At 38.6% G+C, this 27,032-nt stretch overlaps 1 protein-coding gene across 2 annotated transcripts in view; it reads left to right on the top strand.

Annotated features, from left to right (window-relative positions):
• The window catches only part of RFTN1 (raftlin, lipid raft linker 1), a 98,035-nt gene that overhangs the window by 14,800 nt on the left and 56,203 nt on the right, over nucleotides 1–27,032 (top strand). The gene's annotated exons all lie outside the window — the stretch shown is intronic.

Genomic DNA, 27,032 nt, shown 5'->3' with positions numbered 1-27,032 from the left:
CTCTCACAAACATTTAATCATAAGAGTGAGAAGGATGTGATTATCTGATGTTCCAAGTGATAGCTAAGACACAAACGGCTGCCAGAACTTTTTGAATCCTTAGCTTTTCTTCATATATTCCAAAAGCAACTCTTGTTGTCTTTAGACAAAACTGTGGGTGCTGCTCATATTTGCAGCTTGTGACTGCTTGTATCATCAAATCTTATATCCCAGATAATCAGGGATCCCTTCCAGAATGTGATGTATTCTTTAACTGCAGCTTCACAGGCAAATAGGTGGACATAAGTTTCTGCAGCTATATATGGGGAGATATTATTCCCCTCTCTTGTTTCCTACCAGCTCTGTGAATTGATTTAAAACTTGTGGATCTGTCAGAGGGCTATGCAGGTTTTTTTGTTACCATCCGCCAGATCACTGTTTTGTGGAAGGGTCTGAAGAATGCTGGAGTTCATAGAAGTGGTGGGAGTTTGCAGTGAGGAAAAGAAAAAAGAGCTTGCTTAAGTCAGCTCACACTGTTATGAACTCATTCCCTTAGTATCATTCTTAAAAACAGGGATAAAATAGTGTCCTGTTGGTTATCTCTCCTACATTAGACAGAAACTTAACGTTGCTTGCTTGCTGGGTTTGGTTGCTTTTAACCCTCTGACAGAGACAGCTGAAGGAACATAAAGAATTATGCTCCTTTATTATACATTTTTATTCATTTCTGAATCTGATCCTTGCTCTGCATGGATGCAGATATCAAATGGAAAGTAATGTTTGATCACCTATTTAAGCACTGTATAAGTAATGCCTAGACGCAAAAGACAGAATTAAGGTTGCAAGTGTAAGCTTCATTTGGATGCTTCCCAGTGCTGCAGAACTGAAGGATTTCAAAGTAAAGTGTCTAGAGAAAGATATTCCCAAGCTTTCAGGGAAATCAGATTATGAAGAACCCATCAGCTTCCATGGTGTGCTACAATACTGATAAGAGTCTTTAGAATTAAAATGGTTAGATTTGCCACTGTCCTTTACTTTTTAAACGAGTATGATAATTGATAGTAGTAAAGGGTTATCATCTAGTGTAGATTGGCACATGAGGAATAAGTAGCATTTTCCTAAGGCACTTTAAAACCTGTATATTTGGAATTGTTGGCTTTATAGTGTCTGCTTATGAACCTTGTGGGTCTTGTTTCTGCTTAGGGGGCTGCTTTCATGAAATCTGTCTTCAGTGTTGTCCATTGACAGTATCATCCTGTGCTCTATTGTTCAGTCATCTGTATTGTCTAAAGTTCATGGGCTGCTGCTCTCCTTCAGGTGAATTCACAGCAAACTTTACTTAAATTGAATTGATAAAATCATGACATTTTTTTTTTCACTTGTTAAGCAGTCATTAATAGGTTTGTAAATTGGATGGCTCATTGCTGGGTTAGCCAAATGCCAGTGGTGGTGCAGAGGAAGAGCGGGATCTTCCCTATGTTAGCAGCAGTGAGATATGAGGTTGTCCTGACTGTAACATCCTGACTGTAGGTTTTTCCTGGTGTGCTTATCCAGCTCTTGAACTCTACCCACCTTGATATCATCATGTAAAGCTCATTTACTCACTGAACTAGTGTCGCTTGTCATTGTATAGTCCAGTCCTATGCCATCTCCATCTTCACCCACCTTCTCCTCACAGTTTTTTACCCTCAGGCATTAGGTCTGCAGCACCCTCTGAGTCATTCTGTCTCAGAGTCCTGACACTCCCAGTGGTGGCATGCAACAGGTACAGGTAGTGCCTTGGAGAGGGCGCACACTTTTTTTTAGCAAGTTACTTTCAATAGGCTTTATCTGCAGTTTGAATATATTCTTGCAGCTCTCTGCTGACTAATTCTCACTTCAGAGTTGCTTAACTGCCTGCCTTCTTACTGCCTGTGAAGCAGTACTAATGCTAAGTGGCAACAGTTGGATTTTGTAACAATAAAAAAACTGAGGAAAGTAAAAGGCAGTAGTATTATAATAATGTTGCTGCAGATCTTTTGCTACAAAACTACAAAAGGCAAACCAGGGTCTATGCAACCCTTCAGGCCCTTATTTGGGATAAAAAAAACCAACAAAACACCAAAAATATTACATCATACACACCACCCTTAAAGTAAAAAAACCTTTTCTATTGCATCCCTCTCCATATAAATATAGAAGCAGCTAAATAATGCTTATCTTGTACCTTTCTTATCTCCAATCTTTATTGGAAATAAAGAGGTAAATGGTGAGTGAACCTGAGGAGGATGTGTGCTGACAAAAGGAGTAGCCTTAATTTGAAGCAACCATTTTTTCAGTGGTGATTCCATGAGGCAAGCTGGTTTGTATTTTGCTATTTTGATTGAAAGAGAAATATTTCAATAATGTGCATTCCTTTCCTGGCTCCTATCTGATTGGCTTTATTTCGAAAACTTCACAGGTCATACAGAAACCAAGTTCTCCCTCTTCTTCATCCTTTATTTCTTTTCTTCCAGCTCTTTTCAGTTATGATGAACTTGTGAGAGAAACTGGGAATCAGGTAGTAATTTGTCTCCTCCCTTCTCAGAATAGCGTAGAGGGTTTTTTTGTGTTTTTGTTGGTGCTTGTTTTTCTTTTTTCTGACTTGATGGGATTTTTTTTCCCTTTTACTTTGCATTCCTGTAATAATTCATTGGCCTGATGGGTTATGACAAGTTTTAGCCTTGAATGAAGTTGGCATGAAACATATGCTAGCCATGTGATGAGAATGAAATCGGGGGTATAAATTTTTTTTAAATGGGGAAAGGCTATACTCTGAACAAGCAGTTTGTGCTATAAAACCACTAAAATCCAGATGTTTTGAATGACAGTATGAAAAATAGCAGTGCTTCATGTGGCCCAAAGAAATTCTTAAGTTATAATGCAAATAAAAGGTCATATGTTTTTTATCCATATTGTTATGGATAAAAATCCATAAAAGAGAATTTATCTCTTTTGTAAAAGAAAATCAAAATGAAGAAAAATATTTGGAGTGTTTAATTACATTATAACACTTCCATCCTGTTTTCTTGTTTATCTTTGTCTAAGGACATGTACTTTTCAGGACAGGAGTCCTAATATAACAAATTTACTGTACCTATACTATACATAAAAACTTCTGATTTGAGGCATGTCTTTATATATATATATATATATATGTATATGTGTGTGTGTGTGTATGTGTGTATTTATATGCATACATATAAATAGTTTTGAAGTATATCCATCTTGCAAGTTCTGACAAGTTTCTGGATACTACACAATAAGGTTTTGGAACCAGTTATAAAACTCAAAAAACATTTGTTAAAGTGTTGTAATAATTGTGCTTTTGATTTTTGTTGCTTTTTTCCTAATACAAGACACAAACTATATGTTAATGAATGCTTATTAAAAAACACTATTGTATTGCATTATTACAATCTTGTATTGTAATCAATGGTTAAACATAATATGGATATAGTCTTAATTTGGAATTGAAATTCAGTTGTGCGTATGTTTAAATTAATAGAATTCCTCAAGTTTTCCCCTCAGAGGAGGGAAAGAAGTAGTGTAATTGGAATTTGGAAGTGTCATGCACTGGAAGGTGACAGTTGAAGGTAGAGCAGGCATTTTTCCTATAGAATATGTATGCATTTTTTGTCAGGAAATTCTGTTTTCTACAGAACATATCTGTTGTTGACTTCAGTGCTTAACCATCTCTTCCTGTTGTTAATTTTTATATTACGTTAAGCAGTTATTTGTGCCTGGCTTCTGCTTTCTGTTTCTCTTAACCATTCACTTTAAAAAATCCAACATAAAAACAAACAAAGCCCCCCTGCTTCTCTGAGCAAGTGAATGAAAAAAAGAACAAGCCCAGCATTTGCAGGTGCTGTTATTTGATTTAAACTAGTGAAAACAATTGTTTCCCCACTGGTGAAGTTATTTAATTTCCTGGTTTCATTTCTGTAAGCAAAAGGAATTAGCACTCAACCAGATTTCTTACCACTGTTTTGTCCTCTGGAGTGATGAAATAAAATTATCAATGCAAAATATGGCTAGGTTATTAATGTGGTGTGATACACTGATTTGTACAGCAAACTAAAACATTGCTTCGAAGGAGATGAGTATGTAACAAGTTCAAAGCAGTAAGACACCAGCAGAAGAGGCCAATGGTTTACTTCCATGTAGCCCAGATTCTCCAAATTCTTCCCCTTCACTTAAGCTTTGGCCATGTGCATATGCTATTCAGCTTAGTTTGAATATATGCACATGAAAATATGCACATGATAAAAAGAGTAGGCATAAGGGGTTTGCTGAATCTGGGCTTCAGTCCTCTCCAATAATGCAGACATGAATAAATGAAAATTTTTTTCTTCTCTTAGTATTTTGTTTCAAGTTAACAACAGTCTATAGTAATGTGCAACCTTCTGGGACTCACCATGGTAAGTCACAGCAAATGAGATGTTGATGCTTACTGGTTTATAAACCTTATTTGTGTGTCTTTGGAAGCATTCAATTTGACATTAAAGGAGCATTCTGTATGTTGGTTTAATAAATGCAATAAATACCATCATAAATGTAATTGCTTTAAATAATTGATAGGAATAATTTGAACTTTACTGTGGTTGGCTTTTTCATAAAGATGCACAACCAAGTAAAATCTCTTAGACTTATTGCAGTTTCTAAATATATGCTTTGCTTTTGATAATTATTGTGTATCAATCCTTGATATGGTAGACTGCATGCATTGACTCTTCTATATGGATCTGTATCTGTAGATCAGTAATATATGCATAATACATATGCACGTTATACTTCGTGGCTGCACAGTACAACAGGAAGTACAAGGAGCTTTGTCTAAAGTTGTATCATGATCAGGACAGAACTGGGAACAGTTGGACTGGGCAGTCCAATGCTCTAGCAGCTAGATCGTGGCCTTCAAAACACTCTTCTCACTGGATATAAAGCAAGAAGCTAGTCAATATTAGGAATTAAATTTCCTAACCCATATCTTAACAATTACATACCTGCAAAAAAACTTTTCACATACTTTCAAATGGGAAAAAAATAACTAAAACTTGATGGTGTTGCCTGTCTTTTCAAGATCCAAGTGAACTGTGACACCACTTTTTGTGTTAGAATAATACATTATAGGCTAGGTGAGAGCACAGATACTATATAGTATGTGCATTAGAAGTCTCATACATTGAGGAGCATGCATAGTATGCATTTTGAAACTGTATTTTAAACTTGTGATTTGAAACAGTTTTCTTTTAGATGGTTTTATGGTGTCTCATCCCAAATACATCTAGTCATGTAAAAGCCACTTGTTCTGCATGGATGTTGTATATACAGTTGGGGAATGGGTGTGTACCAATCAAAAATGGACAAGGGAGGAAAGGAACATCTGCAGGCTGTTTTCTATTTACATGTGTTCCTCATTGTGAAAAAAATATGGGTGCTGCAATAGTCATGTTTGTGCTAATTTTCTGTACCCATTCTTAGACTGAAGAATGAGTAGCTTTGGTACTCTGTTCTTACCATGCAGTTGGTGATTGTGTATCTGCTGTGTAAGTTGGAGCTGCTTCTGAATCTGATCCTTGAATACGTGAATTATGTAATTCACTTGCATCACAGAAAAATAAATACAGATCTGTCTAAAATGAGCTCTGAACTTCCAAGAAACTCCTTCTTTTTATCAACACTGCAGGAATTGCATGTGATCTTTTGCCCCTGGCTTTGCACAATTTTCCTATCTTCATGTGGTTTTCATCTTCCTGATGCTGTGCAAGAGCCAAGGAGCCCAATTTGTCAGTCTGCAAGGCTGGTAGACAGGCATTTCTGATGGAATGGTGAAATTCTCCAAGCCAAAGGGACCCAATCCTGTATTCTCAGAAGCCAAATTTCCCCTATGTTTAGCGGGACCTGGAGATCACACAATGGCTTGTAACTTTAAATAATTAATACCTCTTGGCTTTATTATGGGAGAGAAGGGATGAGAAGTCATGTCTCTAGTAATATCCCTAGTATTTTTATGATTTATTACTACAAATTCCTTTGCATCATCCAAATAAAGTATTATATACAAAATATGTGCAGTATTTTAATTTTAATGGTGTTCTTAATAATGTACTTTGTAAATAAGTGGTGGTGTTTGGTTGAAATCTCATGCAAATTAAAGGCTTAGAATTGGTTAATCCTGAGCAGAGGATACCTGCTTTGAGACAAAACAGTAGTTGTTGGTGTTAGCTGCTTTTCTTAATCATATTGAAAAGAATACACTGAGGAGGTATACCTTGATCGTGTAGGATTTTTTTGTTTGCAGTTATTTTTCTGATTTTCCCATATTAAGAATAAAGAATCTGTATTGTGATGTGGGTGGACATGTAGCTATTTCACATAACCTAAGGCAGTGTTTTGATGGGTCAGACAGGGGTTCACATAGCTCAGCACTGGCTGGTATCAGGTTGTGGATGTCATAAGGCAGCAAGAGTTGACAACCAGGTTGGAGCAACCAGGTTCCTTCTAGGGAGTTTACACTGCATTCAATGCATTTTGAAGGGTTTACTTTGGACAAAAGTTAGTGTTCTCCTGTACACCAGATATTCCTTTGCATGTGTTTCAAAGCAGCTTGAAGGAAAGGTTTCTGAAACATGTTTGCTTTGTGGTTTGCAAGCCCTTCTGGGGTTACACTTTAGCAGGTGCCATTTTGTCCCAATGTCTGTCATGCACAGGTGGCTGTAGCTTGGCATTTCCTCTGCTGGTGACACTCGTAAAGAGATTTCACATGCAGAAACAAGTCTAAGTTCTGTTATACTTCTGTTCTGGGTTTGTTTTCTGTTCCTGCTTTTCCATTCATGCTACCATTGCTCCTACTGCCTGATGAGTCCTCCTGACATTTTTTGCCACTGGCAAAAGCATTGAGTGTCCTCCTGCAGCTGTGCCAGCTGCTGTGTGAGCACACTTCAGATAAGGTGACTCTCCTGCATCTTCCCCCTCCTTTGTCTTAGGAGGAAGACATGGACTGTGCTTAACTTTCTTGAGTTTTCACTCTTCTGTGTGCTCTGACCTACATGCACGGAAGGGTACTGTGGGTGTTGAGGCACCAGGTGGACTAGTAGGGCTAGTGGTTACCTCTCTGCACTGAGGATGATGTGGTGAATCAGAACTTTCTGTTGTTACAAGCTGCTGCTGCTGTGAATTTGCATCACTGGATGCAGTTGTGGAAATCCAAACCTCCTGTTACAGGGGTGGCTGTTGCTGTGTGGAGTCCCATGATTGCAGGACCTACTGGTTCAGTAGCTAAGTAGTTTGGGGTGGGGAGGGTAAATTTGCAGTGGACAAGGTCACAATCAAGGTCTGCAGTGACATCTTCCAAGCACTGCCAAGCTGAATGTATAGAAGTGAGGAGATCCACTCTTTTCCTGGTGGCATTTGGCCATTTATCCCTTTAAGGTGGGTATATTTAATTTTTGTCTCTTCCATGATTCTCGGTGCCCATTTTGACTTTTTCTTCCTGTTGCCTTTGGTTGCTGGCTCTGTGGCCCTCAGGAAACATAAGAGACTCAGAACTGAATTGTTTGTTAATTGTTAGCTGACAAGGAGCAGCAGTGCAGCATCCAGGAAAAAGGAGGGGCGAGGGAGAATTCAGATCTCAGAAGAATGCTCTTCTGAGAAGTGACAAAGGAGGGAGAACTGACCATGGGAAAAGTTATGAAGTCTGTTCTGCTGCTGTGCTTGCTTGGAGAGGAGAGACTTTTTAAGGACAAGGAAGCGGGGGGGGGGGGGGGGGAAGTACAAGCTGGTTTAGTTCTGCAGTATGGGGATCAGCTCTCCCCTGTGCTCAAGACAGAAACATGCATCTCTGCCTGGGAGGCATCTGTTCCTTCCCTGCTTTCCTTTCAGCTTTCAAGGGAAATGGCCTGCCAGTCCCGTTCTAGGCTTTTGGCTAAAGGACCCTGTTCTGAGCAGGACTGTGCCCTGTCAGCTGCTTGATAGGTTGTCAACACTCTTCTGACATGTCAACTCATATGAAGCTCTGAAGGGTCTTCATAGCCAGAATCTTTCAATCCTAGAAAGTGCCTCCACACTCTTTCCCACAAAAATCAAGATGTCTGTCAGTCTTGTGATAAGTTATAACATCCCTAGCCCAGGCTCCCTGCCATAGCTTTTCCAGAAAATAGCTGCACCCCAGAGAAATGTGTGCTCTTTAGGCTTTTCTGCTGAAAAAGTGGAGTGGAAGGTACAGCTACAGCTAAACAGCAATGGATAATCAAAAAAGTTCAAGCAGTGCCTTTGCCAGCTTTATTCTCAGAGAAGACCAGCATGACCCAAAGGTTTTTATACGGATGTGAAAAGCAAAGAGGGAAAGTGGGATCTGTAACTTCTGGAGTGGGGACAGAGAAAGGGGGAAAGTTTGATGGGATGTTGATGTGGCCTATGCCAGAAACACTCCCCAGTGGGCCAGCATGTCCAGAGGACTAACAGGAGCAAAAACTGAACAGCAGATTGCACATCTGGCACTGCACCTACAGTCATAAGGAGAACATGATAGGTATGCACCCTGTCTGCAGAGGGTCAGGCACGCAGCTGGGATGAGTTCCAGAAGCAGGGATCATGTTGCTGCTGCTGGCGGTATGACCAAGTGACTTTTCATGAGTGTTGAAGGGAAGGTCTCTGCACTGGTGGCCTCTGCCACTTGCTGGCATGTCTTCCAGAGAGGTACAAACACCCTGGCCTGGACCACTCCTGCTGTAGATCATGGGCGTGGAGACCCCAAACATCGGGTATTGTGGTATTGTTATGATGTTAGCTGCTGTGTTCCCCTCTGTTTGGACAGGGAAGGGGCTTCACAGGAGCAGATACCATTTGACTTGTTAAGTAGGAAGAGAAGACATGGCACTGCATGAGTTTTCACTGTTTGGGAGCCTTCCATTGCCAGAGGTGTGCCTTTTTGGTGTCAGTGAAGCCCAGCAGGGACTGTGGCTGTCATTCTGACAAGATTTACTATCAGTTCTGCTTGAGTAAAACCCATGGTATTGTGCACAGGCAGACATGTCGTCTTGGGTTCAGATGCCCTCTGGGTCTTTCATGGCAACTCAAAAAAAAATTTTATTATTTTATTTTATTTATTTATATCGGAAAGTGGCATAGAAAACCTCCCCCGAGTGTGTTAAATTTATTTCATTACCAAGCACGGAAAGGTTAGTTTAAACCATAAAATGCTATTATTTCTAGGAAAGAGCAACATTCAATTTAAATTTTGTCTGAAGAATTACCTAACAACACTTAAATAGTTTAAATCTATCGTGCCTATTGTACATAGAAACTGCAGGATTTCTCATTTTCTTTGCCCAGTTCTGTAAATAGATAAAATTGTTGCTTTAGCAACAAGCATAATTGTGACTGCAATTTAAATTAAGGTTATGAATTTTGTACTCGGCAAAATAATGTAGTTTCCAAACCTTAATTATTATGTCTCAAGTGTTAACTATTCTTCAGATTAGTCTTCTTGAAACATTTGCCTAGATTTTGTGTGCAAATTCCAGACCTGCATTTTCTTTATCCTGATTTCATATAGAGGCATTAATCCTATGTTCATGTTAGTGCAGTATCTACATGAGAATATTGTTTCTGTTTTGTTTTTCAGTGCCTGTGTGTGTGTGTGTGTGTGTGTGTGTGCAGGGGGTAGGTGGCTTGTTCTGTCTGCACAAGAGGTAAATGTACTGCCAAGCAAGCATCTCCAGTTGGGCCTGGTGTGATGTGCCTTCTCACATCAGGTTGCAGTTTAGTGTTGCGTTCCAGCTGTTCCTGACACCTGTTTGTTGGTTCATGGTCAGTCTGCAGGAATTTCAGAACTCTTCAATGTAATTTCTTGGTGAAATACTCTATGAACATCACTGTCTTACAGCCGTGACATGTTACAAAGCTGATGAGGAAGACTGATCCAGGCCTCCAGATTGTGGCTTTCTCCTCAAATGATGGGGCAGTTTGGAAAACTGTTCATTGCTCATGTGGAGGACAAGAACTTATTAGTATTTGCTGAGCAGTGTGCTGGTCTTGCTTCCAGTTCCCAAGTTAGCTCCTTTGGGCATCTTGACAAAATGCTGGCATGTGTTATATATTTTTGGCCTATCTCTTAAATACTAAGCACAAGTCTCAATGACTTGGTGCCATCAAAATAAATGTGGCCAGCAGGTCAAGAGAGGTGATTCTCTGCCTCAGCTCTTGGGAGACCCCACCTGGAGCATTGTATCCAGTTCTGGAGCCCTCACCAGAAGAAGGATATGGAGCTCTCAGAGTGAGTCCAGAGAAGAACCATGAAGATTTTTGGAGGGCTGGAGCACCTCTCCTATGAAGAGCTGGGGTTGTTCAGCCTGGAGAAGAGAAGGCTCTGGGAGACCTTATAGCAACCTTCCAGTACCTGAAGGGGCCTACAAGAAAGCTGGGGAGAGACTGTTTATGAGGGTGTGTAGTGACAGGGCAAGAGCTAATGGTTTTAAACTGGAAAAAGGTAGATCTAGGTTTGACATTAGGAATAAATTCTTCTTTGTGAGTGTGGTGAGACACTGGAACAGGTTGCCCAGGGAGGTTGTGGATGCTCCATCCCTGGCAGTGTTCAAGGCCAGGTTGGATGGTGCTTTGAGCAATCTGGTCTAATAGGACATGTTCCTGCCCATGGCAGGTGGGACTGGAATTAGATGGTCTTTAAAGTTCCTTCCAAGCCAAGCCATTCTGCAGTTCTGGGATTCTATGGTTTTATTGCAGTCATACTAATATGTGATATCCTACAGAATGGTAGAGGTTGGAAGGTGCCTCTGGAGATCATCTAGTCCAAACCCCCTGCTAGAGCAGGATCTTCTAGAGCAGAATCTCTTAGAGCAGATTACACAGGAACATATCCAGGTGAGTTTTGAATGTCTCCAAGGATGGAGACTCCACAAGCTCCCTGAGCAGGTTGTTCCAGTGCTGTGTTACCCTCGGGATAAAGAAATATTTTCTCATATTCAGGTTCAGTCTCTTGTGTGGCAGTTCATGACCATTACCCCTTGTTCTGTCACTGAAGACCACAAAGAAGTGTCTGGCCCCATCCTCCTGACACCTCCCCTTTAGATATTTATAAACACTGATGAGATCCCCCTCTCAGCCTCCTTTTCTCTAAGCTGAACAACCCAAGCTCTCTTAGCCTTTCCTCACAGGGCAGATGCTCCAGTCCCTAATCATCTTACTGGCACTGTGCTGGACTGTCTCCAGTAGTTCCCTGTCCTTCTTGAACTGGGGAGCCCAGAACAGGACACAGTATTCCAGGTGAGGGGGAGGATAACCTCCCTCAGCGTGGTGGACACACTCTTCCTAAGACACATCACATTAAAGGTGAGTGCAGGTGACATAACTGCTGCATGAAATTGCAGTTTGCTTTCTGTGTTTTAGTTTGCACACCCAACAAAGTCTCAGTTTGTGTGCAGTCATGCTTTTGCAAATGAGTTGATACTGTGCTATGTGATAAACTTAGGATCAGCAGCAGTGTTGAGGGGTTTCCCAGACGTGAGGTGGCATATGAGAAGTTTAAGCTGAGTCCTGATGCTTACTCAGTGGCTGCAGCTATGTGATGAAGCTCTTACTGGTAGTAGCAACCCATACGTTGCCATAAAGTCTTGCACAGGAACTGCAAGTTTAAGTCTTTCCAGTGAATTGTTTTTTGCAAACCCTGTTTATTTCATATAAATGGAGCTCTGCTTAGTTGAAATTGTAAAGAACTCTCATCTTCCTTCCTTTCTTCCTTCCCCCCTATGATCATTCTCTCAACTTGAGACTTGCAGTGATTAGCTACAGATTCTTCTTGAAAGAAACAGTCCTTCCAAGGAAAAGAGAATCTCATTAAGCTTTTGCTGTGAGCAGCAGCTCTTGATCAACACACGAAAGTCAAGCTTGACAGTCATCAGGTGAGTTCAGAACTGCAAAAATATTACCTGTCTCTCTTAAACATTCATCAGTTGAAAGAGTTCATCTAGTCTGAGAGTACAGAAGCTTTTGTGCACTATGTGACACATAAAAAATTAAAGACATCAAGGATGTGAGAAGTCCTAAAGATGCCATGTATTTCCAGATGAACTGATAAAAGGCCTTAAATCTGAAAGAGAATGAGATATGAGATTTACAAATAAACATAGGGAATTTTGAGAAAGTTAGAGATAAGCCAAGACGTGGTTACTGGTGAAATATAAATAAACAGCAGTCTACTACTGTAGTTCTTTGCTTGCTAAGCCCTCTATTAGGGCTCTTTTATTTGAACAATTGTTTCCTGAATTTCTTAATAACAAGTGATATAAGAATTGACAAATAGTGCCAAATTGCATGGGCTAGTTCACTAGCAATTACTGTATAGATTATCACTAAGCAAAAAAAATTAGCATCTACTTTTATCTCAAATCACAAAACAAAAGAACAAAAAGAGAATGGCAGAATAAATGGTCTTTTGTTAAGTTATTGTCTCATGAAGTTTGGAACTGTGTCAGAATTGCTTTTTTGTTTTGGTTTGGTATGGTTGTTTATTTACTTGGGAAAGCTCAGCTCAGATGCAGCATCTGTCTCTGCAGTCCATCTTCTACCCGATTTTTCCAGCTGGGTTTAATGCCTTGATGAAGCCTTTCAAATCATCAAATAGATAAAATTGTACGTGTTCTGTGGGATTATTTTAATTGCTATTCACCACGTGTTCACTGAATAAAATACTTTATAATTGTAAGACTTTGTTTCAAGCTGCACTCTTACAGTACTTGTAGGCTTTGTTGTTTGTTTAGGTTTTTTTATTATAGTAAATTTTGAGGAAAAATTGGTCTCTTCATCAACAGATATTTCCAGGGAACCCTTCCAGAACCATTGGTGAAAACTCAGGCTGTTTTATCAGTGATACTCTATTATTGGCCAGTAGCAGATGTGACCATTCTTGACCTATAATGACTTAGAAATAATTACTTATTTTGCAGAATACACTGGGGAATGGAGAGAAGTGAAAGTGTCTTGAACATGGGCTGTTGTATGATTAGAAGTCAGAGCCACGTGCTGCTGCTTGTGACCTTTCTTTGTGTAGCATTTTTAGGAAGAGTGAGAGAACAATATGAGCCAAGGCACAGATGCACTGTGCTTTGCACGCTGTCACAGGTTTGCTTCTGAGGTATTGCCTGTGATAGCAGTGGCTGACAAGAATAGTCAACACTTCTGTTGTTGTATGCTGGCTGTGAATATGTTTCCTTGTACAACACCGTGAGACAGACAACTTTTATTTTCTGTTCCTTGCAAAGAGAACAAGAAATTAACCTGTTTATTTGCTTCTGTATTTTACTATTTAACCAGTAAGAATGTGTGTTTATGAAATGAATTTTTTGGTGTCACTAACCCAAAAGGGAATCTATCCAGAGGGTATGGAAAGTCTAATATCTTAAGATTGTCTGCATAATGCTTTTTAATTACCACCTTCATACCATGAAAGAATTCTGTCCCTGTTGGACAGAACATCTGTTACATCTTTATTGCATATACTTAGTACTTTGGGATTAGATTATAATAACTTTATTAACTCATTCTTTGGCATCTTTGAAGGTAAGGTGTCTCTGCTTCTAGCATTTTCATATCCAGTAAGTGTTTTAGATGCAACACTTTTTCTGACAGAACTATTCTGAGAAATAAAGGTAAAATTATACCCTCTCATAAACATTTGAATAAATACTCTGCTACTCTTTGCAAACAAAATTATTGCAGCAACAACTATTTTATTGCAAAAGAAATAAAAAATACTATAGTTTGGCTTTGGTCGTTCCATTCTAATGATGCTTGAATTTGTGGCCATTTTCCCATGACCCATATTAAACAATAGATTTGCATGCTATCATTACTGTGTGGGAATTCTTCACTTGAAAACAGAAACTAGCCACATTTTTCTGAAACAAGGGAGTAGGAGTTCAAATGTTGGAGAATGACAGGAAAATTTGCTCTAAGCAGAAAAAGCAGGGGATTTTGCCAAGAAAAACTTCTTTCTTTAGTTAATTCATCACCCATGCTCTAGCAGACTTGCTTAAAAAAACAAAACAGTACTTTTGGGAAGTGCTTTGTTAACTTTTAGCAGCCTTTTCCACTACTCTTTGGCTTTCTATCAAGCGTTCTTGCCAAGTTGAAGTGATGTGGTGTGTTTGGCAGTGACATACTTCTTTTAGGTGCCAGTGGTGAACTATTGCTTGCTAGTAGTTTTCAATATTCTGTGAAAGTCTTATTGCTATTAAATATACCATTAGAGGTGTTACAGGAGGCAATATCCCATAATAACCTTGTGCAGGGTTCTCTTTTTAGGTCTGTATTTTTGGAAAGATGTTTTTTTGTTTTTTAGGAGGGCAGCATGATGGAGGGTTTTGTTTTGTTTCTGAACCAATTTCCTAGGGAAACAGCGTTTTCTGAAAGGCTCAGTCTGTCTGTCCAGTGTATGTAAATAATTATAACTACACAATTTCAAAGCAATTTGCTAGATATTTTTAAACACAATTAGATTGCTCCTGATTTTGTGGAAGAAGCTGGCAGTCGGGTAGAGGGTAGAGACCTGTCCTGATCAGAGAAAATGAGCAGAACCAAGCCATGCACACTGGGTGAGGGTTTGCTGGACAGCAAGGCAATGCGTCACTCCAGCATAACCACATAATCCCTCTTACTCATTGGCTTGAGGAACCTAAAGAGTGGGAAAGAAAGAGTAGAAGGGAAATTTGAGACTGTGTCAGCAGTGAGGTTGGAGACCAAAAGCCTCACCAGTGGGAATCACTCTTCATGAGCTACGCTAATGGGAAAAAATTTTAGTAGGAATTTTGATAATACGCTCTATGTGTAAATACAGATAAGAAAAAAATCAGCAAAAAGTGTTTTATCTAGTACTGATTTTAATCAGATCTTTACGGTGCCACCTCTGTGTGCCAACTGAGTCAGCAGATCTGTAACTTACTAACTGTAAAGCAGGTTGCTCTTTAGCATAGCTGTGATTCTCCCACACTACATTTCTAAAGGACACAGTTGTCTAATCTGTTGCAAAGCAACTGATCCATTTAGTACTAGCTTTGTATCTTCCAGAATTAGTTTTAGTTTATGTGGTCATTCTTAATACCAGAGATGTGCTAATATGTGGCTCTTGGGCATGTGAAATTACTTAAGAACCATTGGGGAAATTGCTTGATAGGGATTACTGCCACCCTGTATTTTCATGCATTCCCATGCAAAGCTTCACATGTTAAGTTTGTCATTGGAGGGAGGGTTTCCTGTGACAGTTTTAAACGGTAAGGATTTGGATGGAAAGATCTTCAGGCCTTCAGTTTAGCTGCGAATATCAGAAAAGCTTTGTTTGCAGCTGAATTGCCCCCTTCGGTGCTGAGGCTTAGCTGAGATCTCCAAGTACAGCTCAACAGTGGCACTGAGAGCAGATCTTGTTAGGGTGACCTGAGGTCTTCTGTGACAGTAAAATTTAAATCTTGGTTATGTACAGACACAAACTCTTGTGATGAAATTCCCATACCCTAACAGAGATATTCTTACAGTTTGTGGTGATGAGAATGTATTTCTGTTATCAGTACAGCTGAACAGAAAATAGCAGCATGGGGCAGGAGAGCTGAGAGGAATGGCAAATACTTTCTGAAGAATGTTTTGCATTTGTTTTTTCATTGCAGTTCCCCAGGCAGACCTAACAAATTCAAGCAAAGATGTATCCAGTTTTCTTTTTATTCCTTTTTAAAATCTGGAGTTTTCTTGGAAAGTTCAGTGGAGTTAGATGGATCAGTTTTATTTCTGTTTATAATCTAGCAGCTGTTGTGTGTTCTGGGTCTTGTATGGGTGCCCACAGAAGTGTTTCTCTTAGAATCACTACAGGGTAATATGTTTTAAAAAAAAATTCAAATGTATTATATCTCCCTTTTCTCTGATTTTGGTTTACCTGCCCTAAATATCTCCTGTTTATATTGGATTTCATCATGTAACATTCTCTTACTCAACTTCCTTTTCAAACATAACTAAACCTGGGGACAAAATCTAATTGAGAATATACCTTCAAGTAATGCTGCTTGCTTAGTTATACAATGCATGTTACATTTTTGGCTGCTTTAAGATTTATTTAGTTTTGCCAGTAAAGATGAAAATAGTTTAATAGACATTTCTGAAAAATTACAGGATTTCCCAAACTGAGGAATTTGATTTAAAGGAGCACCAAAACAACACTGAGAAGTTACACATTATGTTATCTTCCAAATGAGAAACATGTATAATTTGGAAATGCCTTCTCTCTATCTAAAATATAAAATATTTCAAGCCAGAAAAAAGATAAAAATATGAAAGTCACTATTATACAGTACTTATTACTTAAAATATTAATTATGTACCACTGCCTTTTGAAGAAAAGGAAAGTTATTGGTTGGTGAAGTCAAGAAATGAGGGCATCTGAAGTAGGGTAATATATGGACTTTAGTGATAGGATTGGAAAAATTCATTTCTAGCTTTAAAAAAAAATCAAACTTGGCACATGGTAATTCTAAATAAAATTTTAAAAGAAAGGCTGAAAACACAATGCAACAGAAGGGGAAAATGCATGTGAAATACTAGAAATTTAAAATGAAAAGAAACAGAAACTAGCAGATAACATTTGAATAAAGCCTTCAAGCATTTATAAATCTATTTGTCCTTTTCTGTATGTATAATGCAAAGTGTAATGTGTAAAATATATGCAGACATGACCTGCCAAGAGGATTTTGGTTTCCCTGGAGACTATCAGTTCTCAGCACAGGTTGGCTTGGGGAATAAGAGCTATCTTGATAAATGCAAACCTTCCTTCTGCAGGTTATTGGATATGTCACTGAATTTAGAACTTTGTTCTAATGGCTGAATTTATAAAATGCAAAATTTTAAATAATATCTCTAATTTCTAGTTCTTTCTCCTGGCATGTACTTATGTTATGCAGCAGTTGTATTGTACGCTGGGGAAAAAAAAATAACCACAACACTTTATTGTAATACCTTAATGGCAGTTTTATCTTCTTGTTTGCCTGAGTTATGCCACGTCTTTGATTTTAATCACAATTTTCAGTGTATCATGAAAAGCAGGCATCAGATCACAGTGCGTGTATTCAACCACAGCTATGACTTTTAACTTCTTTCTCTGTTTTCTTTGAATATTTTGAAAACCTCTTGTCAATTTTCTATTTGAAAAAAAGGATCCAGTCAGATGTGTAGTTATTAATTATCTCGTGAATATGGAAAAATTTCCTAATATAATACATGCACGATACTTTGTTCATCTGTGCTTGATTAAGAATAAAAAGAGTAATCTCAAGGTTTTCATTTGGTTTGATCGATGTAGGAACCTTTCTGCTTTTGAATTCCTTGAAGAGTCAGCACATGCAGCATTTTATTGACAAAAGGATATAGTGATTTGTAAAGCTTTAAAATGCCACAAATTCCATTTCAGAGGAGGTTTTTCTCATCTAGCAAAATACACCATAAAATTAATAAATTCTGCATAATTTGGATCTTATTAGAGTAGGGAATTTTTTGTACTCTTCTGAGGGTATTATCTATGCTTTTTATGCTTCTTTTACTGCAGTCCAAGTTTGCTTATTGTAGAATTTTCAAAGAATCCAGTGTTACTTCTTTGTTATATCCTGCCGTTCTAAAATATGAAATCAAAACTTGCCAGAAATATGGAAAGAACATCAAAATGAAGCATAAAAGAGAGAGGATGATAGGAAAGGGAAAAAGAGGGGGTTAGGCCAGCAAGAAAAGACGTATCAAAAAGTATGAGAGGGAGAGAATGAGAAGATTCTGTAGGCTACAGCATTAACTGTGAAGCTCACCAGTGTTCATTAGTATTGCTGCTAAGAAAAGTGACAAGCACACTGATAGAGAGCAGTCAAAGCAATAAAGGTGCAACAGCCCTCCAAATTTTATGATGCCACCAACTTCTAAGATACCAGAAGATCCCTTCAGTAAGTTTTACTTTTGTTTTATCCCTTTGGTAGCATTTCCTTCCCTCCCTTTTGAAGTGCTTTGATTACTGGCTACTTGCTGAGTGAGAGGGCATAACTTGCTGCACCAATTGTGGAAGGAAGTCATAGGAAGTTCTGTATCACTGCTTCTTAAGCTGTTAATATGAATGGCATTCAGTGTTGGACTTTGGCAGCTGAAGTATTGCCATCAGGAGATTAACTTGATGTCCAAAAGCTGTAGAGCAGGGAACCAGTGGTTTTTTGGGGAGCTGGAAATAGATGTGAATTAACATGCTGGCCCTTCCTGTAGGTCAGAATTAACACCTTCTCATATCTGTTATTCAATGTAATACTTGCCTTTTGGAGCTTATACAAATAACAAATCTGCATGAATAAAATATTGCAACCTTGAATACTTTTTGGTTAGACATAGTTGGAGTTCTCTTGGATTTGTGCAGTGTAGATTATCTACGTTTGTTGTCTCTGTCTTATGCTTGCTTCTTTTTAGGAAGTAGAACCAAGCAGGAGGGAGAGACAATTAAGCAAATATAATTTCAAAGAGTTGCACAAATACAGAATAATAGGTTGGGTTTTTTTTTGTGAACAGTTAAATCTTTTATTTTGCTTTTTGCACAATCATTAGGCCTTCTTGTGTTTAGTAGTTTTGCCCCATTTTGCATTAATCTGCCCACAAGCCAATATATGTAAGCTGTGAATCATTTAACAAGTGCTTGTCAGTTTGTTTAGGTAATTGAACTCCTGGTTGGTGGCTCTTTTTTTCATTTAGTGGAAGTGATAGCATTGGTATTTCTTTTTCTTCTGAAGCACCAAAAATGAAACCATCCCATGTATGCTCACATCCTGGTTGTTGCAAACGTACCCAGTTCCTGTGATGCTTTTGTCATGTTTGCAAGGTACAAAAATGAAACTTTGGAAAACAATAAAGATATCAAAGATTCAATGAGATTAGACAACATAGTTTATTAGATGAAGTTGTCTGATCTCATTTTATCTGTGAGTTATCTTAGTACTTTCTTAATTTGACTAATGCACATATCTATTATTTCCTAAAGGAAAAAAAAAAAAAGTTGGTGTACGTCTGTGTGTGCACATCAGTATGCATACACATATATACCCAAATCTATATACACAGACTTATATACATACATACTTTCAAAGGGTTTATATGACCTTTCACAGTCTTTCTGTGTCTCCTCCCCCCCGTTACTTTCTTAAGATACAGTGCTTTGCTTCTGAATATTTCTAAGTACCATTATTACATTTCCACTAAAAGTAAACACTAGGAGATTATTGAACAGTCATCTGTACTTTAAAGTCCAGGTTTCTCTTGCATGTTCATTCTTACTTTCTTCAATGAGGATATTTATTATATTTGCCTTGAAGAGAAAAACTACTAAGAATGTTATTAACATAACAAAAAAGCAATGTGATACATTAACACCCAGTGTCTTGCCTCTGTTGGTGGCCTGAACAGTGAAGCATTCAGACTGTCTTGCCTTCCATTCAAAAATAAGGTATCTCTATATACACCTCTTGGAAGCTACAGCTCTATTAGAAAGGAAAAGAGTCTATAGTACAGCTTCTATATTTATTACTCCAAAATCTTGCATCTTTTAACTCATTAATTTCTAGCATTGGTACATTTTAGATAATTGAAGCTGTGCAATAATGTCAGAAGCACCATATATTTCCAGCTAGGTGAGTCACTGCTTTAGCATTTCTTTGGTAGATTTTGTTAAGAAACAATTACTTGGAATCCTTCACAGAACTTACCAGAAATCTGCTTACTGGTTTGCATTCTTTTAGTTACATTATTAGTGGGTTTACCTTTATTTTCATTGGAAGTCTCTGATTCTCTGATGGGTTTTCGTCCTTAACAAGAAACTATTTGTGGGTTGAATGAAGAAAGAATAGTTGAAAGTAACATGACTGCATCATTTTGCTGTGCAATTTGTGCTGTGCAAAAGAGTTCTTCAGTGTTTTGAGTCAGTCAAGAAGCATTTTGATAATATTCAACGAACAGTTTGCTTTCTGCTCTCTAGAGTAATGAATTTGTTTTACCAACCCTTAATGGTGGGAAAGGATGATTATCTGGATTCTGACAGCTCTTCCAAACCAAGTGATAAATAAGTCAGTGAAAAGTTTCTTGAAAACCTTCTTATTTATAGTTTAGAGATGGGATCTTTTCAAGTCTGTGCTGAATTGGTAGACGAAAGTGAACACTTCACAGTAGATTTTTACACTGCACCTTTCTTTGAGTGAATTTTGGTCACCCACCTCTCTGCAAGAAGCTGTTGCACCGTTCAGCCCTCAGGGCCTGCACAGATAAACCTGAGGGTTTCAGCAAATCAAAAAGACACCTAGCAGGATGGACACTCATTTAGCCATCAGTATTCAGCTTGCAGAAACAAGTGGCTTGGAGCAGCACGGGTTTGTGTATCCAATTGCTTTGAGTCTGCACCTTCTGTCACTGCAATTGTACCTTTCAATAAGAAAATACAGTTCAGTAATACAAGGTAATTCCAAAATTCCCAGTAGAGTGGAAATTCACAGAACCACTGGAAAAATGTGCCTGTTCAACCACTTCTGACATGTAAGACATTAATACAATACTTTTATTTAAACTTCTGGACATTGTCCAACACAAAATCTTTGTTACTTTTGACATGCTCTTATGAAATATTTTAATGTAGGTGAAACTGCATCTTCTGACGGTAAACTTTCTAATTATTTTTTTTTACTGGTCCTAGCAAAGACAATGTTTTGCTCTTGTAGTACTTAGTCTGCTGTAGATTTGATTTATTTAAATTAAATTAAAGTTGCTGGAAAGGAATTAATATTGAATTAAGGAACAGCAATCCTTATACTAAATGGAGTAAGTGTGCTTGCTTTGACATTCTACAAAATGATCAAGACTGTTATAAACAATCTTAAACATGCTTGGAGAGTGCCCTGTGTGAAAGCATGGGAAATTTTGTGGGCTGGGGCCAGATTTATGCGTCTGCTTATGGATGTGCTCCATGATATTTTTCTCTTGCCACATTATTGTCTCCATTTGTTTCTATTTAGTTTCCTGCAGACATGCAATTACAACCATCTTGGTGGGTTGTGTGAGGCACAGCAGAGTGAGCTAATGTTGTTTTCCATGAGGTGGTCACTAAAGGCAGGAGGTAAATAGCCAGATCTATTATAAAGCCCTGCAGGACATCAGTGGATTGTGTTGGGTAATGACTTTATTACCATTTGACCACAGTACCTTGTTTTACAAGTATGCTTGTACCTTGTTTTAATCTACGTGCTCATAGCTAGATCTTTTAAGCCATAGATGCAAGCTGGCCACTTTCCAGATTGTTTCAGGTGGTCTCCTACGTGGTCTGCAGAGTGCAGGAAGGAGTTTTGGGTGCTTTAGAAGGACAGCAGCAAAACACTTAATGCTGGCTAGGGAACCGTGTGGAAGTAGTGAGTAGGAGTGACTAAGTGTGTAACATGTCTGAATGCTCCTTTTTAGCTCACAGGCTAAAAGGAGACCTACTCAGTGGAAACACCCACCTTTGAGTCCACAGTGAGGAGAGGGATGGCTGTGCTGTGGTGGTCCCTTGTGGTCATCATTTTGGCCTCCTCTGTCTTCTGAGGAGAGCTTCAAAAGCCCTGAGCTCTCCCGTGGGTGAAATGCAAAGAGTGAGTCACCTGGAGCAGCTGTGGCTTCACCTGAAACATTTGCAGTGCTGGAAAGAAGGAGGTACAAGGAGGAGCAGGAGTGACCCTGTAGCTCACTGGCTCTGGATGCGTCAAATGGAAAAGCTCCCAGGAACAGCCGTGGACTTTGGAACAACCTCATCGTTCTTCTTTGAAAAGGAAGAGTAAGACTATATTTCTTGGAGGTTTTGAGGCTGATGATGTGTTAGGTCTGATCAAATGACATAGTGTGATCAAGTGTACCCTCAGCAAGCATAGATGACACCAAGCTGAGTGATACAGTTTACATGCCTGAGGGAAGGGATGCTAGCCCAGAGAGACCTGGACAAGCTCAAGAAGTGGGCCCATATGAACCTAATGAGGTTCAACAAGGCTAAGTCCTGCATTTGAGTCAGGGTGGCTTCCAATACCAGCAGAAGATGGGGGATGACAAGATTGAGAGCAGCTCTGCAGAGGACTTGGGTTGATGAAAAGCTGTGTGTGAGCTGGCACTGAGTCCTCACAGCCCAGAAAGCCAACTGTATCCTGCTCTGCACCAAAAGCAGTGTGGCCAAGAGGTTGAAAGAGGTGGTTCTGCCCCTCAGCTTTGCTCTGGTGAGACCCCACCTGGGGTACTGTGTCCCATTCTGGGGGCCCCAACATAAGAAGGACCTGGACTTGGGGCCAGTCTAGGGGATGGCCACAAAAATGATGAGAAGAGTGGACCACATCTTCTGTGAGGAAAGGCTGAGAGAGTGGGGGTTGAGACCTTGTTTTGGCCTTTCATTACTTAGAGAGGCCTTGTAAGAAAGACAGGGACAAACCTGTTAGCAAAGCCTGTAGCAGTAGGACATGGGATAATGGTTTCAAACTGAAAGAGGGAAGATCTAGATTGGTTATAAGGAAGAAATTTTTTATAATATAGGTAGTAAAACAGTGGCACAGGTTGCCTAAAGAGGTGATGGTTGATGCCCCATCCCTGGAAACATGTCCCTCCTCATTGCAAGTTGGACTGGGTGACCTTTAAAGGTCTCTTCTGATTTATAGGAGCATTATGCTTGCAGCTGCCAGGGAACTGAGTTGCTGCATCACTTAATAGTGTGGGTCTGTTGAGTTTGCCAGTCTTATTTATTTATTTATCTATATTTGTTTGTTCCATAGTCCTTTATACATCACATTTTGGGCATGTAGTGGTGCAAAGTGCTTTCTTCTGTATCCAGTAAAGAGACTGTGTACAGTCTATGTACACACCAATTTGATGGTTGAATGTTGTAATGCAAAGGAAAAAGGCTTATTTATTTTTCATAATAAAATAAAGGGCATTACTTTGAAAATGCATATGAACATTAAAACTTTAAAAGTGAACAGAAACTATGTAAAAGAAATCCAGTATTTTTGTGGAGCATTTTCATGTGTGAAGTGAGTTGTCATTAATGGACTCCATCAGTCTTTAACGGCTGTGACTGGAATGAGAGCATAAAAGCTTAATCAGGAAAATGTGTTAGAAAATGAAGACCAGAAAATCCCAACACTTAATTTGTTTTGTTGGAGTAAGCAAGCTAAGTAAACATCTAACACAGAATAATAGAAATTTAGAGTAGATCTGTATGCTTGTCCTTTTAAATAAAGTGTTAAGGATAAGCGCCAAGAAACTAAGACCAACATTTGACCCTGAATTTGGCCATTTTACTAAGGGAAATTAAATAAATGCCATTTTGGCATTTAACATTTTATTTTTTCCTGGAGCTGATCTATCATTCAAATAGAAAGAAATGAAAAAAACAGTGAAGTTTGTTTTAGCTTTGTCATAAATGTAACTGCCAGGAAGGAAAAACTGCTGCTTGTCATACAGAACAGTTAAAAGCATCTGATTCTGTTAAGTGTATATTACATAAAGATGTACTGTAGTTGATGATTGTCATTATTCAGCATGGGCTAGTTGGTGAATCCATGCTTTACTTTGTAAAGCATAAACCTTTCTTATTTGAAAGTGTTGGGCTATAGCATCTCATCTGAGGTCATCTGAAATGCTTTAGTTTGAAGCTGGTCAGTGGCTGTTTGAACTCTGTGGCAGCAACCCTGAATGATCCACTGGGAGGGAAAGAGGAGCTTCATAACCCAGGAGCAACCTATTCTCCTCAATACCTGCCTCCCCAGCTCTGTTTCTCATCCTGGTCTCTGTCCCTCAGGACCCTTGTGACAGACGCCATCACCTTCCCATAAATTGCTTTTTGGAGCTGCAGATGACTCCTTTCAAATATACATGGCTCAACTTCTAGATTTCTATGTCAGCTCAATCCTTTTATTGATTTTTCTATGGCAAAATGGGGACAGTGTGAGGGTTTGGTCAGTTTTTTCCATTAGCAGCAAAGAATGCCCAAGTCCCTAGACCCAGGAAAGTCACCTTATGGATATCAGTTATGTAACACAACCTTTCATTTCTTGGTGAAGGATCTGTAAGCTGTACTTTTCTGTATTTATCTGAGCATTGCTGGAAGTGTTTTCAGCTTCAATTATCAGTCAGGCAACAAACTAATTTGCCTGGTAATCGGTTCCAGAAGCAGCCAGCACATCTATTTCCACTTTCAGCCTTAGCAAAATTGAAAAACACAGCATCTGTCATGTACAAGTTTCTTACACACCCATCTAGATGTAGGCAGAATAAACAAAGGTATTTTTTGAAGTCAGGTTGTGAAGTGCAACAAAAAAGTTAAGGAAACATGGAGAAAATATAAAACCACAAGCTAACAGCATTTCAGGAGCAACATGGGAGCTGCTAAAAGAATTCAGCTTTTATCTTTTGTTAAAATAAAGACTTGTAAAAAGCATGGGAGTTGTTACAAGGTTTTTAAATTTGCTCTTTTACCTTACTCAAAGTCATTCTTGTACACAATTTTGGTTTTTGTTTTTCTTTCACAAGTGGCATGATGAGAGCTGTAACAACTAAACCAAAAGTGTTAGTGGATTTTACTGGAACTTGAATAAGGTTTTCTGAAAATGCTAGCAATTTTCTAAAGTAAAGTAAGGAAAGACTAGATCAACCACTGGTTTAATAAGGTTTAATAAATTCGTTTTTTTCAAGTAGATTGAGCATACAGGTAAGAACCTTGGAGGAATTAGATGAAGAAGTAATTGAAATCTTACTATTTAAGTTTGAAGACTATTGAAGGATGAATGAAACTCTTCAGGAAAGTGTGTTGTCCTTTATCAACCTACTTTTGCAGAGAAGTGGATGATCATTAGCTTAACAAATATCTTACTTATATCTAGAGGATGATGGATAGTGGGGTTTTCTGGGGAGGAATCTGCATTACACAAACCCATTTGTCTGTGGGAGAGTAACAAGAATGCACAGCACAGATCTCTAGATCAAGGAAACTCATGTAGACCTTGAGGGCATCATTTCCTGTAACAGGAACTATTCTTTTTGAAAGATTCCTAATCCAAGGAGAAATTAGCAGTAGTTTAGCATCAAATGGTAAAGATGTCTTAACTGTAAGACTTAAAACAGATCTGTCCTGTTAAAATTCACCATTTTCATTAACCATTCCAGCCACAGACTGAAGAGAGTATTTGTTGGGGTTTGCCAATCTGAGAAGTGGTGTTTGTATTATGGAGGTCAGAATCCAGAATGGTCCTTTAAAGCTGAAGAAAAAACCCTAAAATTCATAAAGGCCGGGACATTTGGCCACTGTTAGTTGTGGGGAAAAGAATTTAATTTTTTTCACTAAATGATGTAACCTGACATGGCACGTTTAGTAAGTGTGAAAGAGCTTTTTTATTCTACATAGAAGTAATGAGGCTTGTGCTTGGATCACTGTGGTGAGGCTTAGATACGATACTTGAAGAAAGATGTGAACCAACTGAACAGAATCAGGAGATTTCTTTAAAAAAGTCTAGAAAATTACAAGGGAATGGGAAACATTGAAAGGACTGAGTTTATGTAAATGTAAAGAAGGTGTGACAGGTATTAAGGATTGTAAAAGGCTGATGCAGAAAGCCCATATTGTACTGAGGAAGCAGCAACCTTGAATTGCAGAGAGGCAAATGTAGACCAGGTGCTTGGATAAATGGTTTCAACACTAAGAATAGAGAAGTGTTGAAACATGACTTACAGGGCTTGTGGACTTTCCATTAGTAAAGGTCTTTAAAAATAGACAAGAAAAACTGAGAAATAGCTAAACTAGAACCGATTCTGCCTCTAGGTAGTAGGATGGACTAGCTGGATGATCCCTTGCAGCTCTATTTTCTATTATCTTTCTTAATTGTCCCCAGGCTCCCATTACATCCGTTTTCATGCTTTCCCCTGTGTTCAGCTTTTAAGAGGAAGCAATCACTCTCCCATTTAATCACAAGGCTTTTCACTAGTTTTACCAAGGCAACCTCAGGAGGATCCAGATACTAGGTTCATATGCAAGACAAGCATCATTTTCCACAGATGATTGTTAAGAACTGCAGCACTATTACCTGAGTAGTGTTTAGTCATTCCATTGTATTCAAATAACCCCCTCATTTATAAATTAATTCAATTCTTTGCTGCATAGTAGAAAAAATTTGGTGTCTTTGAGGAAAAAAGTTCAAACATCTGGGTTGTCCTGTTTTCATCCCCAGTAAGGTCCAATAAGTAACAGTCAGTTTTATTATTTATAATGCATTATTCATTGTGCCATCACTTTTTATGACTCTCACGTGATTTGTATGCTGTTATAGAAGGTAGAGCCCTATTGTCTGTCACTGTACACATTACTTGCATTTCTCATTTTATTTGTAAAAATAATAAAGATTCTTCATCTTACAGTTCTTGGTCATAAAGTTCCATTATCCTCTCCTGGAACATGATCTTATACAAAGAAAAAGCATACGAAACACAGCTATTCTATTATGATTTAAATTATTCCTCTGTATTATTGGTTTTGAATATTTATTAGCTTTTTGATAACCTCTTTCATTATTCATAAAGGGTAGCCACACAGTTTGATGAAAAAAGCAGTAGAATGAAGCCTTATTTTGCATAGCTGGCATCTTTCACTGTTCTCCAGTGGTGGTTTTGTTTTTGGTTTTGGTTTTTTTTAACATAGGCCTGTAAGATGCTGGGAACCTCAGTCATGTTTCTTGCAACATCTCCTCCCTATTGGTTTCAGTGGGAGGGGAAAACATCAGCTCAACACCCTGTATGCCCCAGCACGGTTAAGGATGAAATAAAAAATATTCCCCAAGAGAGATGGAAATGAAAAGGCAAAGGTCATAAAAGAAAGATGTCTTTTCACATAAGATATGAAAAACATATGAAGAATTACTGATGGAGAAATAAAGAGAATGGAAGGTTACTTTAGGTGATTTAGGTGATTTATGGGATTTTTT

Source organism: Calypte anna, chromosome 2, assembly GCF_003957555.1.
Source record: "Calypte anna isolate BGI_N300 chromosome 2, bCalAnn1_v1.p, whole genome shotgun sequence".
NCBI classification, from domain to species: domain Eukaryota; kingdom Metazoa; phylum Chordata; class Aves; order Apodiformes; family Trochilidae; genus Calypte; species Calypte anna.
The sequence above is the reverse complement of the archived record's forward strand: the minus strand, read 5'-3'. Positions and strand labels throughout refer to the sequence as shown.